The sequence below is a fragment of the Aquarana catesbeiana genome, linkage group LG04 (genome assembly GCF_042186555.1).
Source record: "Aquarana catesbeiana isolate 2022-GZ linkage group LG04, ASM4218655v1, whole genome shotgun sequence".
Lineage (NCBI taxonomy): Eukaryota > Metazoa > Chordata > Amphibia > Anura > Ranidae > Aquarana > Aquarana catesbeiana.
In genome coordinates this window covers 174,409,357-174,434,725 of record NC_133327.1, presented here as the reverse complement: position 1 = coordinate 174,434,725, position 25,369 = coordinate 174,409,357, and positions in this window count along the sequence as shown.

Here is a 25,369-nt window from a genome sequence, read left to right as displayed (position 1 = left end):
AGCTGGATCCGCCATCCGGGGCTTCAGCCATAATGCTCTTCTGGTCGTTACCGAAGCCAGCATAGACTTTGATGCAGACCTAATGGTATCGACCGAGGCCTCTGCCACAAAATCGCCCGCCAAGCTTAGTTCTTGCAAAGCTTTTACTATTTTTTCTTGATCTGCACCCTCCAATACAAGCTTCTCGGTGCTTGCAGACCAGCTCGAGATGGCTCTCCCTACTGCTGCAAGTGCTATCGCAGGCCTGCAGGTGCCTTCTGCCGACAGGTAAGCCCTCTTGAGGTCTGTGTCGATCTTCCTATCGAGCATGTCCCTGAATGTTACTGCGTCTTCTAGCGGGAGTGTAACGTGCCTAGCTAGCGGCATCAAGGATGCGTCTACTACTGGAGGGGACACCAGGGGGGTCATTTTAGGCTCCTTGAGTGGATATAGTTTAAGAAGTCTGTTATTCAGACTAGATTTCTTCTCTGGTCTTTGCCATTCCTCCTTAGTCAGGTCATCCAGTTCGTCTATAAACGGAAAGGCCTCTGGATCCTTCTTAAGGTGAGGAAATATTTTCTTTGTTTTGGTTGAGCTTCCTGGGGTTCCTCCCATCCTATCGCCTCTTTGACCGACTTGACAAATGGTTCTATTAGGGAGAAGTTGAATCCGGCCGATACCTCCAGACCCTCATTATCGGACAGAGAGTCTTGCTCCCTTAATGTGCTGGCCCGGGCTGGGGAGGCACTGGTGGGAAAATCCACATCCGCCATCGAGGTCTGCGGAGCTAAGATTCCAGCAGATTCTCCGGTATCCGAGATTCTTTCTTTGTGGCCTCCTCTAGACATTTTTGACAGGCCAGTTTATCCGGGAGAGCCGCCGCACCACAAATCCAGCAGGCATTCCCTGAAGGACGAGAGTGGCGTGCGGGAGACTGGGGTCTGTGCGAAGGCGATCTTCTATGGCGGGATCGACCGTGTCTAGTATATGATCTAGACCGGCTCCTTCTGCGGCTCCCTCTCGAGCGGCTTCTCCTGTGGTAGGAACGGCTCCGTCTGTGTCTGGAGCGACTTCTTCTATGGTCTCTCTCTGGTCCTCTCTCTGTCTTGAAGCAGACGTTCTTGAGGACCTGATAGGGCTGACCAATATAGGTAGCATTAGTAGTGCTCTCTTTTTCGATCTTCACTACTTACCCCTTGTCTTCCCCCCTTACCTATTAGGCTGGCGGTGATCTGCTGAGGGCTGCGGTCTCCATAGTGGAGGAGTGGATTGGAAACCTGCAGAGTATAGTTAGGATTGAGATATGCAGAAAATAAGTTTCAAGGTGACAGCTGGGAAAAAGGCAAGACACCTACCTTTGTAGAGTGTTTTCAGAGGAAAAAAACTGTCTCAGGTCAGTCATCCAGCAGCAGCAATGCAAAACTGACACTGGGGCTTTTTAAAACTGCCGCCACTGGCGCCGAGCGCTCTCGCATGCGCAGTAGCGGTGCGAAACACTCGGCGCCATCTTGGAAACTGGCAAAAGCAGAGGAGCGCCCTGAAACAACGCACTGCGCATGTGCGAGAACGCCGAGGACGCTCGGCGCCCACAGAGGATGGTATGGAGGACAACAGAGCCCAGCAGGTTAGAAAGAGTGAAGGAGGGGGAGGGGGGGGGAGACCGCTGCACACAACTAAGCCTGTTTAAGGCTTATTTCCTGAGGCCAAACTAAGAATTTCTGCGACCATTCCTCCAGCAAGCCTGTTTAAGGCTTTATATGGGCTGCTACATATCAAGCCTGTTTAAGGCTTATATCGTGGTCAGGCAGACAAATGAGAAAGAGGGTGCCCCTGAGATCACCAGAGTGGGGCTCCTTCCATTTAGCTCGTTTAGAGGCTGTACAGGAAGGACTTCCACCCAGGAGAGGCTAGAACCTGGCTGGGGCGAAGCGGTAAGGGGGTGCTGATCCGTGCGGTCCTGACAGGTGAGGAAAAATAAGAGAATACTGGGGCGGGTGCCTATTCATTAATTTATAGCTATGTGGTCCTATCAGGTTGTGGAGGCGGAGTCACAACCCAATGTGTATGCTGCCATGATGCGACAGGAAAGTACATTACGAACAAGGGAACAAATCAGGCAAACTCTTGGCCCATACACTTAGGGAAAATTCACGGAGAAACTATGTCCCACACATAGACTCTGATGGAGGGAACCATATTTTTGAATCCAGCAAAATCGCGGGGTTCTTCTGAGAATACTATCAGTCACTATATAATCTACAGATAAATACCTCACCAGACCAGTTAGCACAAAAGCAACAACTAATTCGAGAATATCTAACCTCTTCAGGCCTACCATCCTTTTCCGATGCTGAGTCTGAGGCACTAAACGCTCCGATATCAATCGACGAATATATGCGCGCAATCAGTACACTGAAGTCACATAAGGCTCCTGGCCTGATGGATATACAGTAGTTTACTATAAGGCATTCGCATCCACACTGGGCCCAAGATTTTTTAAAGCATTTAATTCCCTCCTAGAAGACCGACCTTTACCGATCGATACTTATACATATTGTGGTTATTCCCAAGGAGGGCAAGGATCTTACCCAATGTAAGAACTATAGACCAATTTCATTACTCAACGTTGATCTAAAATTTTGTACAAGGATATTGGCTACAAGGTTACAACCTCTCCTTCAGAATGTCATCCACCCTGATCAGGTAGGCTTCATGCCTACCAAAGATGAGAAAGACAATACTTATCAGAGCCTTAGATATTATCCATCTGGCTCATTCTCGTAAAATACCGTTATGTCTCTTATCTTCTGATGCTGAAAAAGCTTTTGACAGGGTGGATTGGATATTTCTGAAGGAGACGTTGTTCCATATTGGAGTCGGGAAAGCATTTGGCAAATGGATAGAGGCTATATATTCTGCTCCATCCGCAGCAGTAAGAATTAACGAGGTGACCTCCCCATACTTTATCATGAGTAATGGAACTAGGCAGGAATGCCCTCTGTCCCCAATGATTTTTATACTAACTCTCAAACCTTTTTTGCGACATGTTCGGCAAAATACTGTTTGATCGATAAAATGAAGCATAAAACTGCAGCCTATGCAGACGACATACTGTTTTTCATTTCCTCACCAGAAACTACGTTACCAAATCTTATAAATGAATTTGACCGCTATAGTTTAATTTCAAACTTTAAAATTAACACTCAAAAATCGGAAATATTAAATATCACGCTGTCAAAAGTACGCGTAAAGGCTCTTCAATCGTCATTCTCCTTTCCATGGGTAGCTTCATTCTTGACATACCTAGGAGTCAAACTGAACCTCCTCAATAGACAAAGTTTTTCAAGTAAATTTCTCCCCATTATTATGAGAATTTTCATCTGACCTGGAAAGATGGAATAAAGGTCCTTATACATGGATGGGTAGGAACGCCATACTCAAAATGAATATCCTACCAAGATTACTATAACTCTTTCAGACCTTGCCAATATTTATTCCAGAGTCCTTTCTGAAGTCTTTACGAAGCTCTTTTATTAAATTTATCTGGGCAAAAAAGCATCCTCGTCTATCGTTCAACTTTTTGGCTATGCCAAGGCCAGAGGGGGCATGGCCTTTCCAGATCCGATTAGATACTATAAAGCAGCACATCTTGCTAGGGTACTCGCCTGGTGCAGAGACGAGGGACACAAAATCTGGGTAACGATCGAACAATCATGTATGGAGATCCCACTCCGTTGCTTGCCATGGCTGCGGCCAAAAACTTTGGAAACTCTAAGATCTCACCCTCTGATAGGGGCAACCTTAAAAGTAATCCAACAGAGCCACCTTTTCTCAAAATTTGATGGAGAAATCACTCGGCTTCATCCAGTTCTGGGGAACCCATTATTCCCCCCTGGTTATACAGATAGCCGTTTTAAGCAAATCATGCGCCAGGGTAAACTCCGTTTAGGGGATTTTCTTGAGGCATCTAGGCTGAAGAGTAGGCTGGAAATGCAGTCGCTGTTCCATCCGCCACTGGATCCATGGCGGATGCAGCAGCTTACACATTTCCTAACTTCCCTTAATAGGGGAAGAGATCAGATCGTTCAAATACACCATTGGAAAATCTATGTCTTCTAGAAGAGCCCTCTGCTCATGGGGTATCGGAGATATATAAGATACTAATAGATCCCCCGAAGACTTTGTGCCAGGATTCCTTCTGAAATGGGAAAGAGGTCTAGACATTACACTTTCTAAGGAGCAACGGAGTTATATTTTACATTTTGCCCATTACTCCTCAACAGCCAGCCATTACCAAGAATTATGCTACAAAATTCTTACAAGGTGGTACAAAGTTCCATCACTGTTACAAAAAATGTACCCAGAGAGGACGAATAAATGCTGGTGGTGTGGAGAGTCAGAGGGTAACATGCTCCATATCTTCTGGTCATGTAAGAAGATAGTAGATTTCTGGTCTAAAGTGCGGGACACCGTAATACAGTTAACAGAGTATGACTTGGGGCTCGATCCAGGAAGATATCTTCTCCACCTTTCAGATCTTCCTAAGCGTAAATATCGGAACTCCTTGGTGGTTCACCTTCTGAATGCGGCAAAGGCTTGTATCCCGGCCGATTGGAAGCAGGAATCACCTCCCCCGATTTCACTATGGTTAAAAAAATAGCTGGGATATGTGCTATGGAAAAAGTATTGCAATTTCTTCCCCCTTCTCTTCTCTCCCTGATAAATAGCATTTGTGAAATGCTGGGGGGGGGGGGGGGGGGGGGGGACTATATATATATGCATGTATGTGTGTGTGTGTGTGTATAAGGTGCGTATACGGACAAATGCGCAGATGTGTGTATGTAGAATGGATATATTAGAAAAAGGGGAAGAATCTGTGTGTGGGTTGTGTTCTTTTTCTTTTTTTTTCTTTGTATACGCTGTTATTTTTGGTTCTGCTGTGGTTGACAATAAGTCATATATATGTAAAGAAAACTGAATTATAATAAGTTAAACTATACTCTGTGATACGCAAACAGCAATAATGTTATTTGTTTATTTGTCAATATGTATAAAAAATGTACTTCTTGTTTTTGGAAAAATAAAATATAGAATTTAAAAAAAAAAAAAAAAATTATGGTTGGAGTGTGGCCATCCGGATCAAATTCTTTCTATATACCACATCACCGAAAGTGCAGTTACACTTTACAGGAGGCATATACTATAAAAACTGTGCCCGGAAAAGGCAGGCAGATGTAAAAGTCATTAGTATTGCTTGTAGGTTCTCAGCAGCTAATATTTTACCCATGCTCACTTACTGTCTCCATGTGGAGGAGCACATCTTCGCAGAGGAGCAGGGTTTTGCTACCTTATGTCAGAGCTGCACCCTTGGCCATTGGTGATCTAAAGACTGGTTGTTAATTATTCAAGAAGCAGTAAGGGAGATGGAGAAAGCATAGATTTACTGCAATAATAAAACAGAAGCAGGGAGATTCTTGCACAGCTGGTCCTCAGGTGCACCTTCCTCTCCAACATATAGTTACATAGTTACATAGTAGGTGAGGTTGAAAAAAGACACAAGCCATCAAGTCAAACCTATGTGTGTGATTATATTTCAGTATTACATTGTATATCCCTGTATGTTGTGGTCATTCAGGTGCTTATCTAATAGTTTCTTTAAACTATCGATGCCCCCCGCTGAGACCACAGCCTGTGGAAGGGAATTCCATATCCTTGCCGCTCTTACAGTAAAGAACCCTCTACGTAGTTTAAGGTTAAACCTCTTTTCTTCTAATTTATTGAGTGGGCACGAGTCTTTTTAAACTCCCTTCTGTGAAAAAGTTTTATTCCTATTGTGGGGTCACCAGTATGGTATTTGTATATTGAAATCATATCCCCTCTCAAGCGTCTCTTCTCCAGAGAGAATAAGTTCAGTGCTCGCAACCTTTCCTCATAACTAATATCCTCCAGACCCTTTATTAGCTTTGTTGCCCTTCTTTGTACCTGCTCCAATTCCAGTGCATCCTTCCTGAGGACTGGTGCCCAGAACTGGACAGCATACTCTAGGTGCACCCGGACCAGAGTCTTGTAGAGCGGGAGAATTATCATTTTATCTCTGGAGTTGATCCCCTTTTTAATGCATGCCAATATTCTGTTTGCTTTGTTAGCAGCAGCTTGGCATTGCATGTCGTTGCTGAGCCTATCATCTACTAGGACCCCCAGGTCCTTTTCCATCCTAGATTCCCCCAGAGGTTCTCCCCCCAGTGTATAGATTGCATTCATATTTTTGCCACCCAAATGCAACATGAAGGACAGTGAGCAACATAGTACTGAAATTGCCAAATCTCATTTCAAGTCTTATGAAACTATCACTCAGAGGAAGCAATGCTGTAGATAATTACAGCCTGGATATATACAGCTATGAAGCTTGAGGCTGGGCTCACAGCAGGCTGACAGCAGGGGTCCGGTGCGTCCCTGTTTTCTGCTTCAGGGATGAATTAGGCCCCTGTGCAATTCGCTCTGCAGCCGACCCTGGAGATTTGTGAACCGGCTCCATTGAGAGCCGGTACCAATCTCCTGTAATGCCATGTCGCATAAGTGTGAAGCCTTAGACACAGAAAGTGCACTGCTATTTTTCGTTAAAAATTCAAAACAATATTTTGATTATTCAGGCACAATTATTATTTCTAGATGTTTTCAAAATTATAGGAAATCTTCACTTAAAGTGGTTGTAAACCCTCACATATACCTAGTGAAGTAATGGTACACAGAGACTAAACAAAGTTTTACTTGTTTATCTGCAGTCTTCGCTTGTCTACAACCCTTCAAAAGTGCAGATTTGTGATAAAATCCTTATGCATCTGTGAGGAGTACAGAGTAGGGGGTGGAGAACTGCAGTTACGGCTCTTATACACTGTGTGAGAGCTGATTGGAGGAAAGGTGCACATCACCCACTCTGCAGAGAAACGGAGGAAGATGCAGAGCTGCTTGATGAATAGACAAGCTGTGTGGTTATCTCTCTCTTTGACACAAATTTTATCTCATGTGTCGGGAAAACTTCTCATGCTGATAACAGAGGAACAACTCATCAGAGAGAAATTACACTCAGAGCTTTGGACAGAGACAAGTGAACACTATAGATATATGTGCTTAGTTCAAATTCCATGAGTGGGCTTTACAACCACTTTAAGTTTAGGTCGACTTTAAGGAGTGTCTGTGGCAATAATAAAATTCGACCATTGTACTATCTAAGAATGAGTCTTTATTACTGGGGCACTCTGACCGCCATTTGGTCTAGCTCTTCTTACCTTTCCATGCATCCTGTGGCTCACTATTGTCCAATGGCCCTGATGAAATGGCTGTGACTGTGAGGGAAGGGACATATAGAGCTGCAAATCAGGAAAACCCATCAAAGCGACCAGCTATTTGGACACCTGGAGCAGGATTTTAGCCACCTTGAGGTGCCTTTTTACATTGGAGGGGTTATAGCTGTAGGCTTGCCATAGTTTTGATTTAATGTATAGCTTTCCTTTTCAGACCAAAACATACTTGTATTTACAATTGGGCATTTATTAAATAATGTTCTTTGCGTATAAGCTATGCTAATACAAGCTAATTCCCATAAGATTTCTCCTGCACTTGCAAATGTTAAACAGATAAGTTATCAGTGAAATAGCATTGGCTAGCTCTTCCCTGGCTTAAAAGAAAATTAGATTTATTTACAATGTTTTATAAAATTAACTAATTTATAGTGGGCCCCGTTAAGAGATTAATAAGATCAATATGTTCCCCATTATCAATCATTCTCATTTAGCCTTTGTTTGCGTCACCAATAATGGCTTAAGAGCACAAATGACTGATGGGAGCTGTCGTTTAAACTCAGATCCTGGATGATGATTTTATCTTGCTACTAAACAATTTCTCTTTTATGCACATTGTCATGAAAACAATGAACTTCCGTGGGCTGCAGATTAAGAGGCTACCAACAAGTGGTTAAATCGCTCAGTTGCCAAAAAGTTTATTCACCCATGTAGACTCAATCTAACTGGTACACTCTAGAGATTTAAAATTTTGGCTGGTGTCACCATCTACCACAGTAATTTGTGGAGAAAGAGACCATCAACTCTGCCATTGGCTGTACAAATTAAGATGTAGTTTTCTTTGCCAGACAAAAGTCTCAAGTTTAATAAACTGGGATAACGAAAAAGGATAAAGTCTTTTACTGATATCTTTATGTTTTTTTTCTCCTAAAATAAAAATAAACTACAGCAATATTTGTAAATTCGTTAATCCCTTTCAGATTTTTTTCTTTGAAATTGTAACATGTAGCTGCCTTTATTTTATTGGTCTGATTTGTGTCACATTGTAGTCAATGGAATTTGGGTTTAAATTTTATTTATTTTTTGCTTTTTTAGTTTTGTTTTTTGGAAGAGGGTGGCTGTAAAAAGTATTTACTTTTTGTTTTCCCTATTCACCTTTGCAATATAGCCAATAACAGCTTTAATAAAATAAAATGAGGTGCATTATAATATAGCTAAACCCAAATAACATTAATGCAATATATTACAATTGCAGCTTTCCTTTATTTTTACCTGGTAATCCTGCAAACAATGGTTTCCTGTTCTTGGGTGGCTACTCCAATCCATTACACTGTATTTATGGATGTACCCAATACTGGACTGAACTTCAAACATGTGTTCCCTCTTTATCTCCAGTGACAACTTTGACCAAATATGGTCATGTCCATATATGGTCATCAACATCACCCAGGAGACCCCACCCCTTTAGTTATATTAATTGTCATCCGCCAGAGCTGTCAGAAACAGGCAGGCAGTCATCGAGTAAGATTGTATTGTGTCTCTTTTTTCAGTGGGTATGGAACATTATGATTGACCTGGATCGTGGATCTACATCACTGGATGACATGGTTGATGATCATTGCACATCATGGGACTTTTTTTTTTTTTTTTTAAACACCAGCCGAAGACCCCCACAACCACTGGGCCAGGGATGTGGGGAAGAGGCCCCTGTCCTCATCAACATGGGTATTCCTCATGTTGAAGGTTTGGTATGGTTCAGGAAGGGTGGACCAGCATGCAGCTGTATGCTCTGATAGGGGTCTGATACAGTATGGATTTTTGGGTGGGCCCCCTCTTAAATCAATTTGGCATGCAATTTGGAAGAGACCTTATGCTGTTTATTTAAGGCTTTTTGCATCCCCTATTAACATCTACAGCAGACCCTCATCTGAGATAATGGTCAGGTACGGATGAACAGAACAAAACGACTGGGAGATGTCTTTTAAGCAGCTATTTACACACACCTTTTTATTTGTAAATGTCAATGTTGCTGTAGTAGGATGTGCACAGATGTGCCAGTTCACTATGTGAGTTTTATTGAGAAAACTGTGGGTTTCTATGGATAGGTCTCAATACTACAATAAGGGATCATGTTCATGCATACATTTGTGTATTAATTTGAAAATTTTGGCATATATTGCTTTTAAAGACTACCAACCAATGTTATGCTAGGCTGATTAGTCATAAAACATTAATAAATATTGTTGATTTTATAAGCATCTCACGTTGCCCCTTATACCTTTCTCTAGATTTTTGTGCCTCCAACAGGTGTGGCAAGCTCATCTGTGCAAAGAAAAATATGAGGAAAAACATATTAATCCCGCTCCAAAAAACAGGTACACTGTCCATTTAGGACCTATCTACTCTACTCTACTTACTTCTGAGGTGGCAGAAGGCAAATTTATTCAGCACTTTCAGAAGCAGACGGACCTATAGGAGCACACAGCACAGCAGGGAACCACAGCAACAAGTTTTTACCTTCCACCCGAACTGGTGGGTGCAGCGTGAGAGGGGGAGTTCCTCTTCCTGCTTTGAAAAATTGTTTATATTGTTGCTAGGCGATGGGTGGCCCCTACCTTGTGCCACCGTGGCTCCCTGCCCCTTGTGAGGACATTGCCTCTGCTCTCAGACCCAAAATAAATGCAGGAGAGCAGTGTAGTGCGTTGCCTATACAAGACAAAAAAAAGGAGAGGCTAATGGTGGCGACATAGAGCTTTAAATACACCAAATCTGTACCTTACTAGTGCTGTTTAAGTATTATTTCCCACCCTCCAACTCCCAGGGTACCCAGTTTTAGAATGGTATACAAACTTTCTGGGTCTACCAACACCAGGAAAGGCTGAACCTGGTGGGGTAAGTGTGATAGGGGGGAACACTTGCAGTAACCACAAGCAACAAGAACTTACCAAATGCAATCAACATGTGGCCTGGAGCATGACTAAAAAAGAAGAACACTGGGGTTTATTATGTTAGGAAGAGGTGGTCCTGAGGGTTCTAATAGATAAGCTAACCTATTGTTAATGTGAGTTGGGCGAGGAAAGGAGACTTTAAGTTGAAACTTCAGGATTCAGGCCATTATTGTGAATTGTCTAATGCACTATTATGTGCCAACGTGCATTTTCTTTGTGCGTTGTCAAATATATTGACACATGTTGATGCACATCAATGTGAGTTTTCAAAGCAGTTTTTGGAGTTCGGTTTTTGTTGTAGTTGTGTGTGTTTGGCGTTGTTTCTGCATGTGCTGTTGTCTTGGATAAAGAGCCTGTGGACAGATAATGGGTTCACCTCATTATTACCAACAGGGAACAGAAGGCTCAGTTCTGGATTACCTATTGTGAACTTGCCCACATGAGGAGAAATGTGCAAATTATGCAGGCATGTCTGTTAGAAGGTGAGTGTTTATATTTGTTTTATTACATAGTTACATAGTTACATAGTAGGTGAGGTTGAAAAAAGACACAAGTCCATCAAGTCCAACCTTATTAAATGTGTGTTTTCTTAGCTACACCCAAGAGTTGTATAAAGGGTAATTCTCTAGTGCCGTTTCCCTTCCCACAATGTCTGCTTCCTCTATAAGTTGTCATTTTGTGTAACTACTTTCCTAATTGTTGTTTATTGTACCACACCCTCATTTATAAATTACCAATGTAGCTTGTGCTTTTGACTTTGTGTGTTAATCCCATCTATGTAGGCTGGTGATCTGTCTTACTCATTTTTATTTTGATGAGCTTCCTAATTTGGTGTCTCCTCATCCAGGGAGTAGTTATTGTTATTATACAAATGTTGTCATGTTGGCTGAGTGGGAGGGTATGGGCCTTGTATGGGCCTTGGTTTGAACTTAAAAGCAAGGTGCATTGGGAGGGTGCAGAGGGTTTGTTCTTTATGTGATTCAGCTTCTTCTTGTTGTTTCTCAGGGTTGGAGTTGTCAGTTTTATTATCACATTCAATGACATCCCAACTGCACTCAGTACTGTGTTAACAAAGTAAAAGCATATTTTAAAATCCTAAAACCAGCAAATATTAAATGTTTACGAAAAGCCTATCAGATAGTATGCTCTGTACCTACACATTTTTCTGATGGGATCCAAAGAGGCAAAATTGTTGGCATGCAGGTATATGCAGATTGCTCCCTCTGCAGAGTGTTTAAAATGAGCATAGATACTGTATACTGTATGTGATAAAGAAACCTACTAAGTAGAAATAGGCCCAAAATGCAGATTTGTTTTGGGAACAATGTGAGTTCCCAATCTGTGTAAGAGCAATTCACGAGAAGCATCTATTTGACTATGCCACCAGCTTGCTGCATAAAGTTCTTCAACCATAAAAAATATTTTTTTTAGTAGTGTTATTTTCTGTTGTTGAGTCAAATATACTGAAGTGGGATCTTATGGCATTAGTTCTATCTCAACTGTTTTTGCCTACTTGCATGTACTGGATACAGAGGGACATGTCTTTAATTATCACGTGTAGTAACCACGCCTCTACACATTTCGTTCAATGCCAGACATCCTCAGGAGGCATTAGTGCACGCCTCTCCTCCGTTGTCTAAATCTCAGAGAGTTGAAGGGCTATGCAATAACACCTCCTGAGGATATCTGGCATTGGACAAAACAATGTAAAATGATATAAATTGAAGGGCTAACTCTCTGAGATTTAGGCAGCAGAGGAAAGCCATGCAGCAATGCCTCCTGAGGATGTCTGGTATTGGACTAAATGCTCAGGGACGTGGTTATTGCACGCCACTTCCGGTTTTGAGTTTCCAGGCTGTGAAATGCATACTGGCTCTGGGGATCAGCTGAGCAGAGCAACGGCAATTTTAAAGTTACCGAGCAGCACCATATTATGTGAATGACATTTTGAAGAAATCATTTCATATGGTTTTTTACTCTATGGGACCCCCCTGTGTGATTTATGTGTTTATATGTGAGCATTGCTACAAAGAGAAGGAGCTGTGGATGGTGGTGATTATGTGGAAGATCATCCCACTAGCTTATGTTATATATACCAAAGCACTGTGTGAGCTTATCCTATTGAAAGGTCAATTTAATTACCTCTGGCAAGTGTGTGGAGCACTGAGGAGAGCACTTTGATATTTTATGTGTGGAACCAAAAGTGACACGTGGAGAGTGATTAGGAAATCACAGAGACTTTATTTGCATTTTATTTATTTTGCACATTACTTAGCGGACTCTGCACATATACAGTATAAAGTGTACACTTTATGAAATGTTTATACATTGTGATAATGTTTTTGTGGCACAATAAGATTTCATGATTCATTTGGGATCTAAATCTTATTAGATTTTTTTTTTTTGCAATCAAGTTGGATTTTTACACATAGCATTGCATATCATCAATGAATTACACAGAGGTCATATTATTTGATTAATTAAATTAGTTTAGAGCACTGCCTTGTTTTGTTTATTAATTTCCATGAGTTTGCTTATGAAACTCATTAGAAGTAGAAAGTGGAAAAAGCTAATAAATATATACAACGTTACAGAAGAACATGTGATTAACTTCTGCACTAATTGAACAGCAATGTTCTTACCTTATGGATCCTTAAGCCTCGTACACATAATCAGATTTTCCGCAAACAAAGTGTCAGACTTTTGTCTGAAGGGCTTGTGCCTGGATTTTGTCTTGCATACAAATGGTACACAATTGTCGGCCAACAAACACAAACGTAGTGACGTACTAGACATACTACGAGCCAATAAAGAGGAAGTTCAATTGTCAGGCGCCACCCTTTGGGCTCCTTCTGCTAATATTGTGTTAGTAGAACTTTGGTGAGTGTTGATTCACGCTTTTCATTTTGCGCTTTTCATTTCATGCTTTTCATTTTGTGCTTTACAATTCATTTCTGAACGGCTGTTCATCAACCAGCCATGTTGCGGAATCGGAGGAGATAACGTATTATTTATTATTGGCCTTGGAGTTATTGCTTTGACCCAAGTCCAGTCCCGGAACAGGAGGAGGAGGATCTCTTGGACCAAAAATTGGTTACTTTATTAATCGTGACCAATTATGTCATATGCCTTTGCTGTGGGAGCTCCAGGAGAATAATCCGGATGATTTTCGGAATTATCGCCGGATGACTGACCCCTGCTTTTACCAACTCTTGGCATTGTTGACCCCCTATATTAAGAAGCAGGACACATGCATGAGGCTTTTATTTTATTTTTTGGTTGAATAATGATTTGATTTGTTATATTTTCTATATTTTTGGATGCATAGAATGCACTTTTTGGCTAAGTTCTATTGGCAGGTAGCATGTCTAATTTTATTTGTTTTCTTTTTTTTTCTCTGCAGGGAACTGTATGGTTCCTTCTGTGCATAAAATTTGTCAAAGCAAATAAAACAGTAGGCACATTTTACAAACATACACTTCTCAGTAAACAGTATAGTAAAGTGCAACTCACTTTTTTGTTTTCTATGTGACCCAGACAAAGCTGCCCACTCTGAAAAAGAAGGTGCTACAGATGTCTTCCCAAGCCCAAATGCAGCATTTTGGGATTGTTATAGAATCTGTGGGAAGTGTCATAGACGAGGGCTTGCCTCTGCCGCCCCGCCCCCCCCATCTATCACAGCCTGGTATGTATTTTCCTTTCGGTTTGTTTTGTAAGTCTTAGGAGGGCTGCTGCACACAGAATACATTTTATCTTAATGCATAGAATGCATTAGGATAAAAAAAACCTTCTGCCTTTACAACCACTTTAAGGGGAAGCTTTACACATGCCTTTTAGACTGTTGGAATGTGTGCAATAAAACCCAACGCCGTAAATGGGCCCTCAAGGATCTTGGATCTTTGACAAACTAGGTAAATTAGTTTGCAGAAATTCATTTTATTTTACTGTATAGCTATCATTTCATCTTAAGATAATCAATTGTGCATAATAGACAATTGTGCACAATATGAATATTTTCTGTTTCCGGAAGTATCATTTCAGTTTTATCTGGCATATCTCATGGGTATTTTTTAAATTATTGTTTGTTTGGCAGAGAAAATATTTAATTGTTTAAAAAACATTCCTTCATTTGTTCAAGGAATACATTTGAGCACTGTTTAGCGCTGCCTCATGTCTTTTGGTAGCCTAAATTGTTTGAGTCTTCTGGTACATTTTTTTCAGGAGTAATGCACCAATTAATATTGACAGAGAAGTAATAAATGGTTTTACTTAGCTACAGCAGTTTATCATCAGGTCATCATAAATCAGAATGACTTACAATTAAAGATCTGTTCATCAACTCACAAGTCCAAGTCCACAATCCAAGCAGAAGTCACCTACATTTGAAGGGAATTTTCTTTATACAGTTAAGTTAATTTACTAAAGGTATAGAGACTATTTACTTAGTTAAGTCAATGTTCCCTCCAGAAAGTGTATGTACACTTGAAAAAGTTGAAGTTCACTTAGCATAGCGAATAGTTAAAGCTGTGTGCACTTTGAATACCCAATCATGTGCAAGGGAAAATATTAAAAAGAAGAAAAAAAAAGATTTGGTTTGGTAACTGAAGTAAACAGAGTTTGACCTCACTAAGTTAACCATTTGCTGACTGGCAAACTGTAATTTTACTGATAGCTGGCAGCTTGAGCAGGCGCTGCAACGTATCAGTACGCTGCCCCATTCTCACGTGCTGTGCACGGCCCCTGGGGCACGCAGGAGCATGATCTGCAACCACTGTGTCCAATTGCAGTGCTTGGTATTGGGCTGCTGTGATTGGCCCAGATACCATGTGATCGCTGTGCAATCATGTTTCATTTAGTAAACAACACTGAACTACTCTGATGATAATATGTAAAAAAGAAAATGTAAAAAAAGAAGAAAAAATTGTGAAAAAAGTTTGAATAAAAAATTGTTATTATGATTTATTCTTTTTTTTAAACTCTCTGATCTGTATTCTTTATCACCACCACACTGGTCATATGATGAAATTGTACTGCACTTGTGACAATATGTAAAAAAAAAGTGAAAAACCCTGAATTTTATTGAATTTCTTAATTTTCAAAAAAATTGGAACAAAAAGTTATAACTTCAAAAAACTTGCCATGCTTCTTACTAAATACCTGTATACTTTCCAAAAAGGGGTCATTTGGGGGGTATTTGTACTGTCTTGGCATTTTAAGGCATCAAGAAATGAGATCCATTTGTCAATTCATCAGGAATCAGGATTGATCAATTTTCAAATACATATTACCATAGTTTGTAGACACTATAACTTTCACACAGACTAAATAATATACACTGATTTGGGTTATTTTTTACCAAATGTAGCAGAATATATTGTAGTCTAAATTTATGAACAAAGATTATTTGTTTGCAAAGTTTTATAAAAGAAACTAAGAAAAACATTTTTGGTATTTTTTCATTTTCAGTTATATAGCAAACAATAAAAAACCCAGTGGGGATTAAATACCACCAAAAGAAAGCTCACCTTCAAAGTCAAGGGCCACCACCTTTATTTGTAAAAAAAATGACTTACACCTGCTTGTATATTTTATGTGTGCTTTCTGCTTAACATAACCGTTTTCTGCAATCTGACAAACATGACTTATTCCAAATGACTCTTGGAGCAGAGGTGAATCAATTATAGGAACAAGTTAGTCAGGATTCTTAGATATTTTGACTGTGATTCAAACCTTACTTCCTGTCCTGAGATGCAACAGAATATTAACTACATTTCATCCTACTTAGACCAGGTGTCCCCATTGGGATTTCCCCTGACTTTCTGTCACCATTCTGAAATTCTGCATATTCTATTGAGTTGCGCTTACCACATGTATGGTATCTTTAGTCAACTATAACATTAATCATGTAATTTAACCAGTTCCCGACCGGCTCATGTAGATATAATGCTGCAGAATGGCTCTTCTGGGTGAAACCCCATATGGGTACGGCTTTCCCTTTAAGAGCTGCCAGAGGGCACGCGCACATCCATAGCGCGGCGGGGGACCCAATGCGCATGGCCGGTAGGCGCGATCTCTGCCATCAATGTGTGATCGCATGAACGAGAGCCAGCACAGGGATTTGTGTGTGTAAACGCACAAATCCCTGTTCTGACAGGGGAGAAGAGATAAATAGTTTGTTCCCGCATATTTATAGCACTGATCGCTGTATAAATGTCAATGGTCCCAAAAATGTGTCAAAAGTGTCCGATCTGTCTGTCGCAATGTCACAGTACCACTAAAAATAGCAGATCATCGCCAATGCTAGTAAAAAAAAGAATAATAATAATAAAAATACCATAAAAATGTCATAAAAATGCTATACATCTTTCCCATAGTTTGTAGACGCTATAACTTTTGCTCAAATCAATCAATATATGCTTATTGAGATTTTTTTACCAAAAATATGTAGAAGAATATATATTGGCCTAAACTGATGAATATTATTTTTTTGTTTGTTTGTTTTTTTAAAACAATTGTCGCTCTTTTTTTGTTTTTTAGCACAAAAAATAAAAACCGCAGAGGTGATCAAATACCACCAAAAGAAAGCTCTATTTGTGGGAAAAGAAGGACGCAAATTTCATTTGGGTACAGCATTGCATGACCGCGCAATTGTCAGTTAAAGCGACACAGTGCCAAATTGTAAAAAGTGCTCTTGTCAGGAAGGGGGTAAAATATTCTGGGGCTGAAGTAGTTAACCTTTGATTAATACATGACAACCTCATTTAGTCAAAAAGTCTTTAAAACGTTTTAGGAGTGCCAATATGTTGGATATGCTGGGTTTCACCTGACCTTTGGTTCATTTTACAGTACTTTTGGAGAAGAGATGAATCAGTTATAGGAATGAGTTATTGAGGATCCTTAGATATTTTGACTATGGTTCAAACCTTACTTCCTGTCCTGAGTTGCAACAGAATATTATCTAAATTTCCCCAAATCCTACTTTTAACGTTTACCTTTAGACCAGGTGTCCCCATTGTGATTTCCCATCACTTTCTGTCACCAATAAAGGAAGTAAGTGTGAATCCTAAAAATGGGGACACAAACAGAACCAAAAACCTGAAACGAGATCAAAATGTTCCTTTACCACTTCATTCAAACCTTAAAAATGTTGCTTTGGTTAGAGTTACACTTTAAGAGTAGTATCAATTTCAACTCAGACTTACTGAGTTGGAACACTGGCAGAACAGTAAGCAAAATCTAAGGCACATTGGTGAGTGGGCTTTATTATGTTATTTTATAAATAATGTAATGTTTTCAGGTCAGTTTGCCAGAACCAAAAAATAAAAAAAATGTAATATTCACTCAACATGACTAGAAAATTACTGGCTGTGGATAATTTAAGTAATCTTTTTCCATAGATGGATCATGAGATTGTAAACAAAATAGAGGCACCATAGCAACCACTTTTAGATATGGTATGAAAAGTTAAACTTGAAAAGAAAGAACATATGAAATAACGTGTCTGTTGTATTAATACTGATGTGCTACATTTCTAAAATGTATAAAAGCCTATTGTTGCAGTTTTCATTTACAAAGTATAGAGCAACACATTCCCCACTATTTGATACTTTGATGTTTCATGTTCACATCTCTTTACTTAGTGCAAGAATAAATTTTTGTCCAAAATGGCCATGTTTGTCACAATGTGCATTTTCTGCAATTCTATGGACAATTAAGGATGACAGATGTTGTTTTACGTTCAGACAAATGCATTTATTTGCTTAAAGTGTTACTAAACCCAGTGATATTGAAAATAGTTCATCCTCCCCAACCACAGTGCCCACAGCTTATAAATCTTCTTTTTGACCACTAGCCGACCAGCCGCTGTCATTATACTACGGCAGGTCGTCACAATTCCGCGAACCGTCGTAGCTATACGTCGGCTCGTGGGATCGGGACAGCAAGCGCATGCGCCTGCTGCACAGCGGGGGTGCTGATGCTCGTGGCCGACGGTCGCAATGACCGCCGGCCACGAGTGATGGCAGGAACAAGGGACAGAACACGGAAGTGTGTGTGTAAACACACAAATCCGTGTTTTGTTCTGAGAGGAATCACAGATTGTGTGTTCCTATTAGCTAGAATCACCTCCCAGGGAACACAGTTAACCCCTTAATTGCCCCATAGTGTTAACCCCTTCACTGCCAGTGACATTTTTACAGTAATCAATGCATTATTATAGCACTGATCCCTGTATAAATGCCAATGGTCCCAAAAAGATGTCAAAAATGTCCGATGTGTCCACCATAATGTCACAATCATGATAAAAATCGCAGATTGCCGCCATTTGTGGGAAAAAAAGGACGTCAATTTTGTTTGGGTGCAATGTCGCACGACCGCGCAATTGTCAGTTAAAGTGACGCAGTGCCTAATCGCAAAAAATGGCCCGATCATTCTGCAGCCAAATTTTCCGGGGCTGAAGTGGTTAAAATACTGCCACTAAATACCTTTTTGGATGATCTGTATACCACGGTTACATCAAAAACTGTACAGGGAGTTCAGGAAGGGGGAGATATTCACTGCAGGCCGTATACACACCCACATGTGTGATGTCAATATCATGTGACCTGGCTATCTCTGAGAACAAAAAACTGTTCTCTCCAGTATAAAAGAAACAACTGAGCATGTGCAGGTCAGCTACTCTGCCTGTGTTAGCTGGCTTTCCCCAGATAGACAGTGCAGGGAGGGGGAGGATCTAAGCATATAGGACAAAACAGCCAGAAGAACCAGAAGAAGATGAAGGAAGATAGAAGAAAGAAGAAGCATTTAAATAAAGGAATTGTCAAAAACTGTCTCTTGTCATTTTTAACATTTTTGACAGTTTTTTAGTGAAATGGTAGGGGTAAGTACCCCCTTACCATTTCACACGGGGGGGCAGGATCTGGGGGTTCCCTTGTTAAAGGGGGCTTCCAGATTCCGATAAGCCCCCCGCTCGCAGACCCCCACAACCACCGGCCAGGGTTGTGGGGATGAGGCCCTTGTCCTCATCAACATGGGGACAAGGTGTTTTGGGGGGCTACCCCAAAGCACCCTCCCAATGTTGAGGGCATGTGGCCTGGTATGGTTCAGGAGGGGGGGGCCGCACTCTCATCCCCCCCTCTTTTCCTGCGGCCTGCCAGGTTGCTTGCTCGGATAAGGGTCTGGTATGGATTTTTGGGGGGACCCCACGCCGTTTTTTTTTTTTGCGCGGGGTTCCCCTTAAAATCCATACCAGACCTGAAGGGTCTGGTATGGAATTTAGGGGGAACCCCACGTCATTTTTTTTTTTAATTTTGGCCGGGGTTCCCCTTAATATCCATACCAGACCTGAAGGGCCTGGTATGGAATTTAGGGGGACTCCCACATCATTTTTTTTTTTAATTTTGGTTCGGGGTTTCCCTGTGTTGAATTCCCATGCCGTTTTTATCAATGAACTTCTATGTGTATTGTCGGCAATGCAATAGCCGCGGGTAGTTTTAAATGGAATTTTTCCTTCGAAATGTCATTTTGTTGTCAGACTGTTCTAAACACGGGAAACATGCGCCCCTTTACAGGCATATCAAAGACACCCCCCAGGTATGAAATTTAAAGTTATATTACACTTTTATTGTTTGACTTTAAGCATTATTAAAATCACTGCTCCTGAAAAAACGGCCGTTTTTAAAACTTTTTTTTTCATTGATCCATGTCCCCTGGGGCAGGACCCGGGTCCCCAAACACTTTTTATGACAATAACTTGCATATAAGCCTTTAAAATTAGCACTTTTGATTTCTCCCATAGACTTTTAAAGGGTGTTCTGTGGCATTTGAATTTGCCGCGAACACCCCAAATTGTTCGCTGTTCGGCGAACTTGTGAACAGCCAATGTTCGAGTCGAACATGAGTTCGACTCGAACTCGAAGCTCATCCCTACTCAGGATGGACTGGTGTCTTTATTCAACCTTACTATGTAACTTTGTTATAAATAAACTTGAAGTCAGTCACAGACCTCAATAGCTCCAAAGCTGAAATCTACATAGACAAGTAAATGAGTCAGAGGGGTTACTCATTATTTGGCCGCTTCTAATGATGTCTTTGTGATGAAACATGTAAGGTGGAGCTATTGAGTCATTACGTCACATCCGGTTTTGGTCTGTGGAATGCACCACTACCCGGACTTCCTGTTTTTTGTATACAACGCCTGTATTCGTTTGGATTCCTGTAAGTTTACCTAATATCTTGTGCAATAAACAAGAGGTATATGGAGTCACACTATGGGCATTATTATTGTCTTTTCATGAGCTCACTGGGGTGGAGGAGACCAAGGAGGTTACCGTGAGGACCCCATTTACAGTCATTTGACACTGTGGATGCTAGTTACCCTTCAATGGGTAGTGTTATCCAGTGAGTGCAGCACAAGAGGGGGGCTCGAGTATGACACAAGTGTGACATGAAGATTCTGCCTGATTGCATGCACATTTTGGAAGCACTTACTTCACTCTAATTTTACTACTGAAATTATTTTTTCTGATACGAACTTATGGATTTTTATTTGAACTTATGGACTTTATTTAATGTTATCATGTTTACACAGATACCACTGTAATACTTTGATTATGTTGTATTATTGCACATTAGCACTTTGTTTTATGGTACAGTTATATATGCAATTTGCACTTGAACTTAGCACTTTTGCTTCAAGGTGTTGATTATTAAGGTTGCTTATGCCTTTTTTGCTTTTTTGCATGTATAACTTTATTTGACACATGAGAGCACATTTCACACTAGCAGCGCCAATTTTACCTACCCATTACTGTACTTATTCATCTTTATTGGATGACATGTTTCAAGATTATAATCAAAGTGAGCCTAGAAATTGTCTAAAGCTTACTACTGCATTGCTGACTCGTTAGACAATCTACAGTGCTCTTGTGTTACTTTTTTATCCACTTAAGGACCGAGCCTCTTTCTGGTATTTGGTGTTTACAAGTTTTTTTTGCTAGAAAATTACTTAGAACCCCCAAACATTATATATTTTTTTCTAACACCCTAGAGAATAAAATGGCGGCCTTTGCAATACTTTTTGTCACGCCGCATTTGCGCAGCGGTCTTACAAGCGCACTTTGTTTGGAAAAAAATTCACTTTTTTTAATTAAAAAATAAGACAACAGTAAAGTGTGACAGACCTAGCCGGGAAAGAGATTTTTGGAGGGGACTGTATGCTAGCCTCTTGCCGATCGATTGGGGGCCCTTGTATTTGGAGGAACTGTGCTCTTTGTGAGCTGTATGTCTGGGGACCCTGGATTTGCCATATTGGAATAGTGGCTGATTCATAATGCTGGGACAGATACTGTTAGGAGATGCTGATGTAAATTCCAACACCTGTCTGTCTATTGTCTGCTAAAATGTGTATTGTAAATAAGTCTACTATGGGATCTAAGAGTCATTAGATCCCCATTGTTATTTGTGTTAATTAACTCTGCTATTGTGTGAAGAAGAGTCTATGTTGATTGTGATAATGTTGATTGGATTTTCTGAACTACAAGACGGCCAGTCTGGCCTAACGGTCATGTCTGAGTCATCTAGGCTGTCTAAAGGGATTAGCTAATTAGCTCATGTTAATTAGGTTAATTAGGTTACAGCTGTATTGTTAGAGTAATATGAGCAGGAGGTCTGCACCTCCACTTTGAGTGTATAAAAGCCTGTATTTTCCAATAAAAGAGATTCCTGGTTGAACTTACATACAGCCTGGCTGGTGTTTGTTCTGAGCTATCACAACTGGGTTAGAACGGCACATAGCTGTAATTCTAATCCCGGAGCATTGGAGGACCGAGCAATCAGATGGTGCGATCTGTAATCTGATTCTATAGCAGCAATGGAGTGTCGGGAGAGTGGAACTGAGCGAGCAAGGGGCTCGTTACATAAAGTTAGTCCAATTTTTTTATATTGTGAAAGATAATGTTACGCCGAGTAAATTGATACCCAACATGTCATGCTTCAAAGTTGCGCCCACTCGTGGAATGTCGACAAACTTTTACCCTTAAAAATCTCCATAGGCGACGTTTAAAAAATTCTACAGGTTGCAGGTTTTGAGTTACAGAGGAAGTCTAGGGCTAGAATTTCTGCTCTCACTCTAATGATCGCGGCGATACCTCACATGGTTTGAACACCATTTTCATATGCACCCGCTGCTCTCATATGTGTTCACTTCCGCACGTGAGCTCGGCGGGACGGGGCGCGTTTAAATTTTTTTTTTTCTTATTGATTTCACCTTTTATTTTAGATTTTTACACTGTTCTTTTTAAAAAAAATGGGTCACTTTTATTCCTATTACAAGGAATGTAAACATCCCTCCTAATAGAAAAAAAGCATGACAGGACCTTTTAAATATGAGGTCTGGGGTCAAAAAGACCTCAGATCTCATATTAACATTAAAATACAATAAAAAAATAAATGTAATGTCATTTTAAAAAAAAATGTCCCTTTAAGAGCATTGGGCGGAAGTGACATTTTGAAAATGATGTGGAGACGGGTGGGGGCCATCTTCCCCTCACTCATCTCCATGTCAGGCTAGGGACGGCTCTGGTAAGCGGCGGAGGTCACCGGAGAGTGGAGGGAGGGGGGCTCCTCTCCTGCCGCTGATAAAAGTGATCTTGCAGTGAATCCGCCACAGAGACCACTTTTATCTTGAAGTAGACCACCCACTCTTGAAGAAGATACCGAGGTCATGGTAGCTAGCTGCTACCATAACAACGGTATTCCTATTCAAAGTAGCGACGTAAAATGTCGGCGGGCGGTATTTCTTAAAAAAAGACTGTATACATAAGTAATATCTGACATCAAATAGTTTAAAAACGTATACATAAAAAATAAATATTATTGCCCTAAAACAATTACAGTTTCCTTTGTAAAGTAAAAGATTCACTTCAGATGCCATGAACTTTTACAGCCTTTGTAAAAATAAACCTGTAGTGAAAAAATATAAAACATGCATTTAATATTTTTTGCATTGAAGCACAGTCTCCTGCAGATTATTCCTTCAGCCCTAGGTCCATACAGGGATACAGTGTTTCCGTTATGGGGATGGAGGAAATACTCAATAAAATACAAGTGCGGTGATGTCCATTAATATCTTTGAGTCCATTGATATCTTCCATGCACAGATCCATTTATTCACAGCCAAAATAAAAAAGAAATACATGAATCTCCTGGGAGAGGAACCCTGTGAAGCTGTGGGGTGGTTTAAAAATGGCGATAAAGGTGAAGGCTGGAGGTCACATTATTGATGGGTGTAACATGAAACATGATCAGAAAGGTGGACTTAGCCTTTATATTTAGATATTTCCATAGCCTGGAGAAACAACTGCCAGTTTTATGAAAAGTGTCCTCACTGTATTCATGCTTGATACTGCATTCCATTGAATGCAGATTAGTTTCAGAGGAAGACCAGCGTGCCAAAATGTAATTTAGTAAATCAGTACATATTCCAAATGGCAGATGGCCATAAAATATAATGTGTAAGGTAAGCTTACAACTACTTTGAAACCTCTTCCGATTGTCCTATGATATGTTCACCTTTGATTGTTAGATGTCTCCACACCCTGGCCTAACCTGGATTAAGACAGGTACAAAAAAGTCATGTAGAAATAAGAGGAAATAAATAAATAGTTAAAACAGATGCACAGCCAGCTCTTTGTGTGGTTTAAAGTGTATTTCCATTTTTGCAGCCAAATTGGGATGAAGCTTACTTTATATTTGTTACATTTTCCCCCATAACTTAAAAAATATGCAATATTGCTGCTTACATTTTTAAGTCATTTTTATTTGATTAAACTAGCTTTCCCCTATGCAATGTTATAGAGGGGGTCGTGGAGTTAACATTAACTGTAGGTAATGACTCGGTTAAATTGATGATAGGCAACTCCTATCCTCATATTGATTAGTGGTTCCAAATTAATAATAACTACTGCAGTAGGGAACAGACACCAAAGATACACTCCGCATCTTTCCACATAACTGTTCTGCTTTATTATGACGCAATTGAAGGTTTTTATGCACATGATTACGTAGGTATCACATTAATATTACAATTGTACATTTATGGTAACAAGGGGCGTTACATAGGCAGGCTAATTCTAATCAGGACTCGAAAGAATGTAAACATTTACTGAAAACATTATTAGTGCCGTGCACAGTGAGGGCAGTGTGCAATACATACAAAATACAATACAATTATATACAGAACGTACAAATTTCCATTACAGTCTCCCCTCTTTTGATCAATATTTTGATCACTAACCATACCTGCTATCACCTTTAACCTGGAACCTCCACACGCTTAGGTGGAGGTAGTCCTGGCCAAAGAGGCAAAAAAACTCCATTGTGGAGAAAATAATAGCTGAGCAACTTTTTCATTACAAAATGACTTTTCATTGTGAAAAACAAATGATTGATAAGACATATTTACAGAGTACTGGCTGTACACTCCTGTGGCCAGAATGGCCTTCTAGCTGAATTGTGGACATGCTGACTTATCAGCATATGTAAACACAGACAATTCTACATATAATGGAAGACATACAAAAGACAAATATGACTTCAACATGGCTAAATATGACTTCAACTACTTTTCAAATATATATATCCCTTACAATTAAAGTAATTGAATCAAAAAGTACCCTAGACTGTGATCACAAGAGGGAAACAAATCAAACACAGAGATTTCTTTAATTTAGTCATTTTTGCAGTGTCTGGTGTGGATCCAGGTGACTTTTCCTTCAAGTTTTGCAAAAACTGTACATGAAATAGATGCAGTATTGAGTCTCCAAACTTTTCCTTATATATATAAATGTCTCTTAACAATCCAAAAGTCACCTGGCTTTAGTTTTAGATCCTTCCAAACTTTTAGGATCTGGAATTGGGGAGAAAACACATAAATGAGTTTGTCAAAAAACCTTAAAAGATCAGCAACATTCTCTGTGAGATCCGAATGGAGGACTTCAGCTGCTGAGACAAAATATTAGCAAGTGAGTAACACACTCCCAAACCAAATCCCATAGGGAGAGAGTCCAACATCCCCCTTAGGGGCTTCATAAAATATAAGAAAACATTCAGGCAAAAGTTTTCTAGTTTCTTACTCTACTTTGTCCG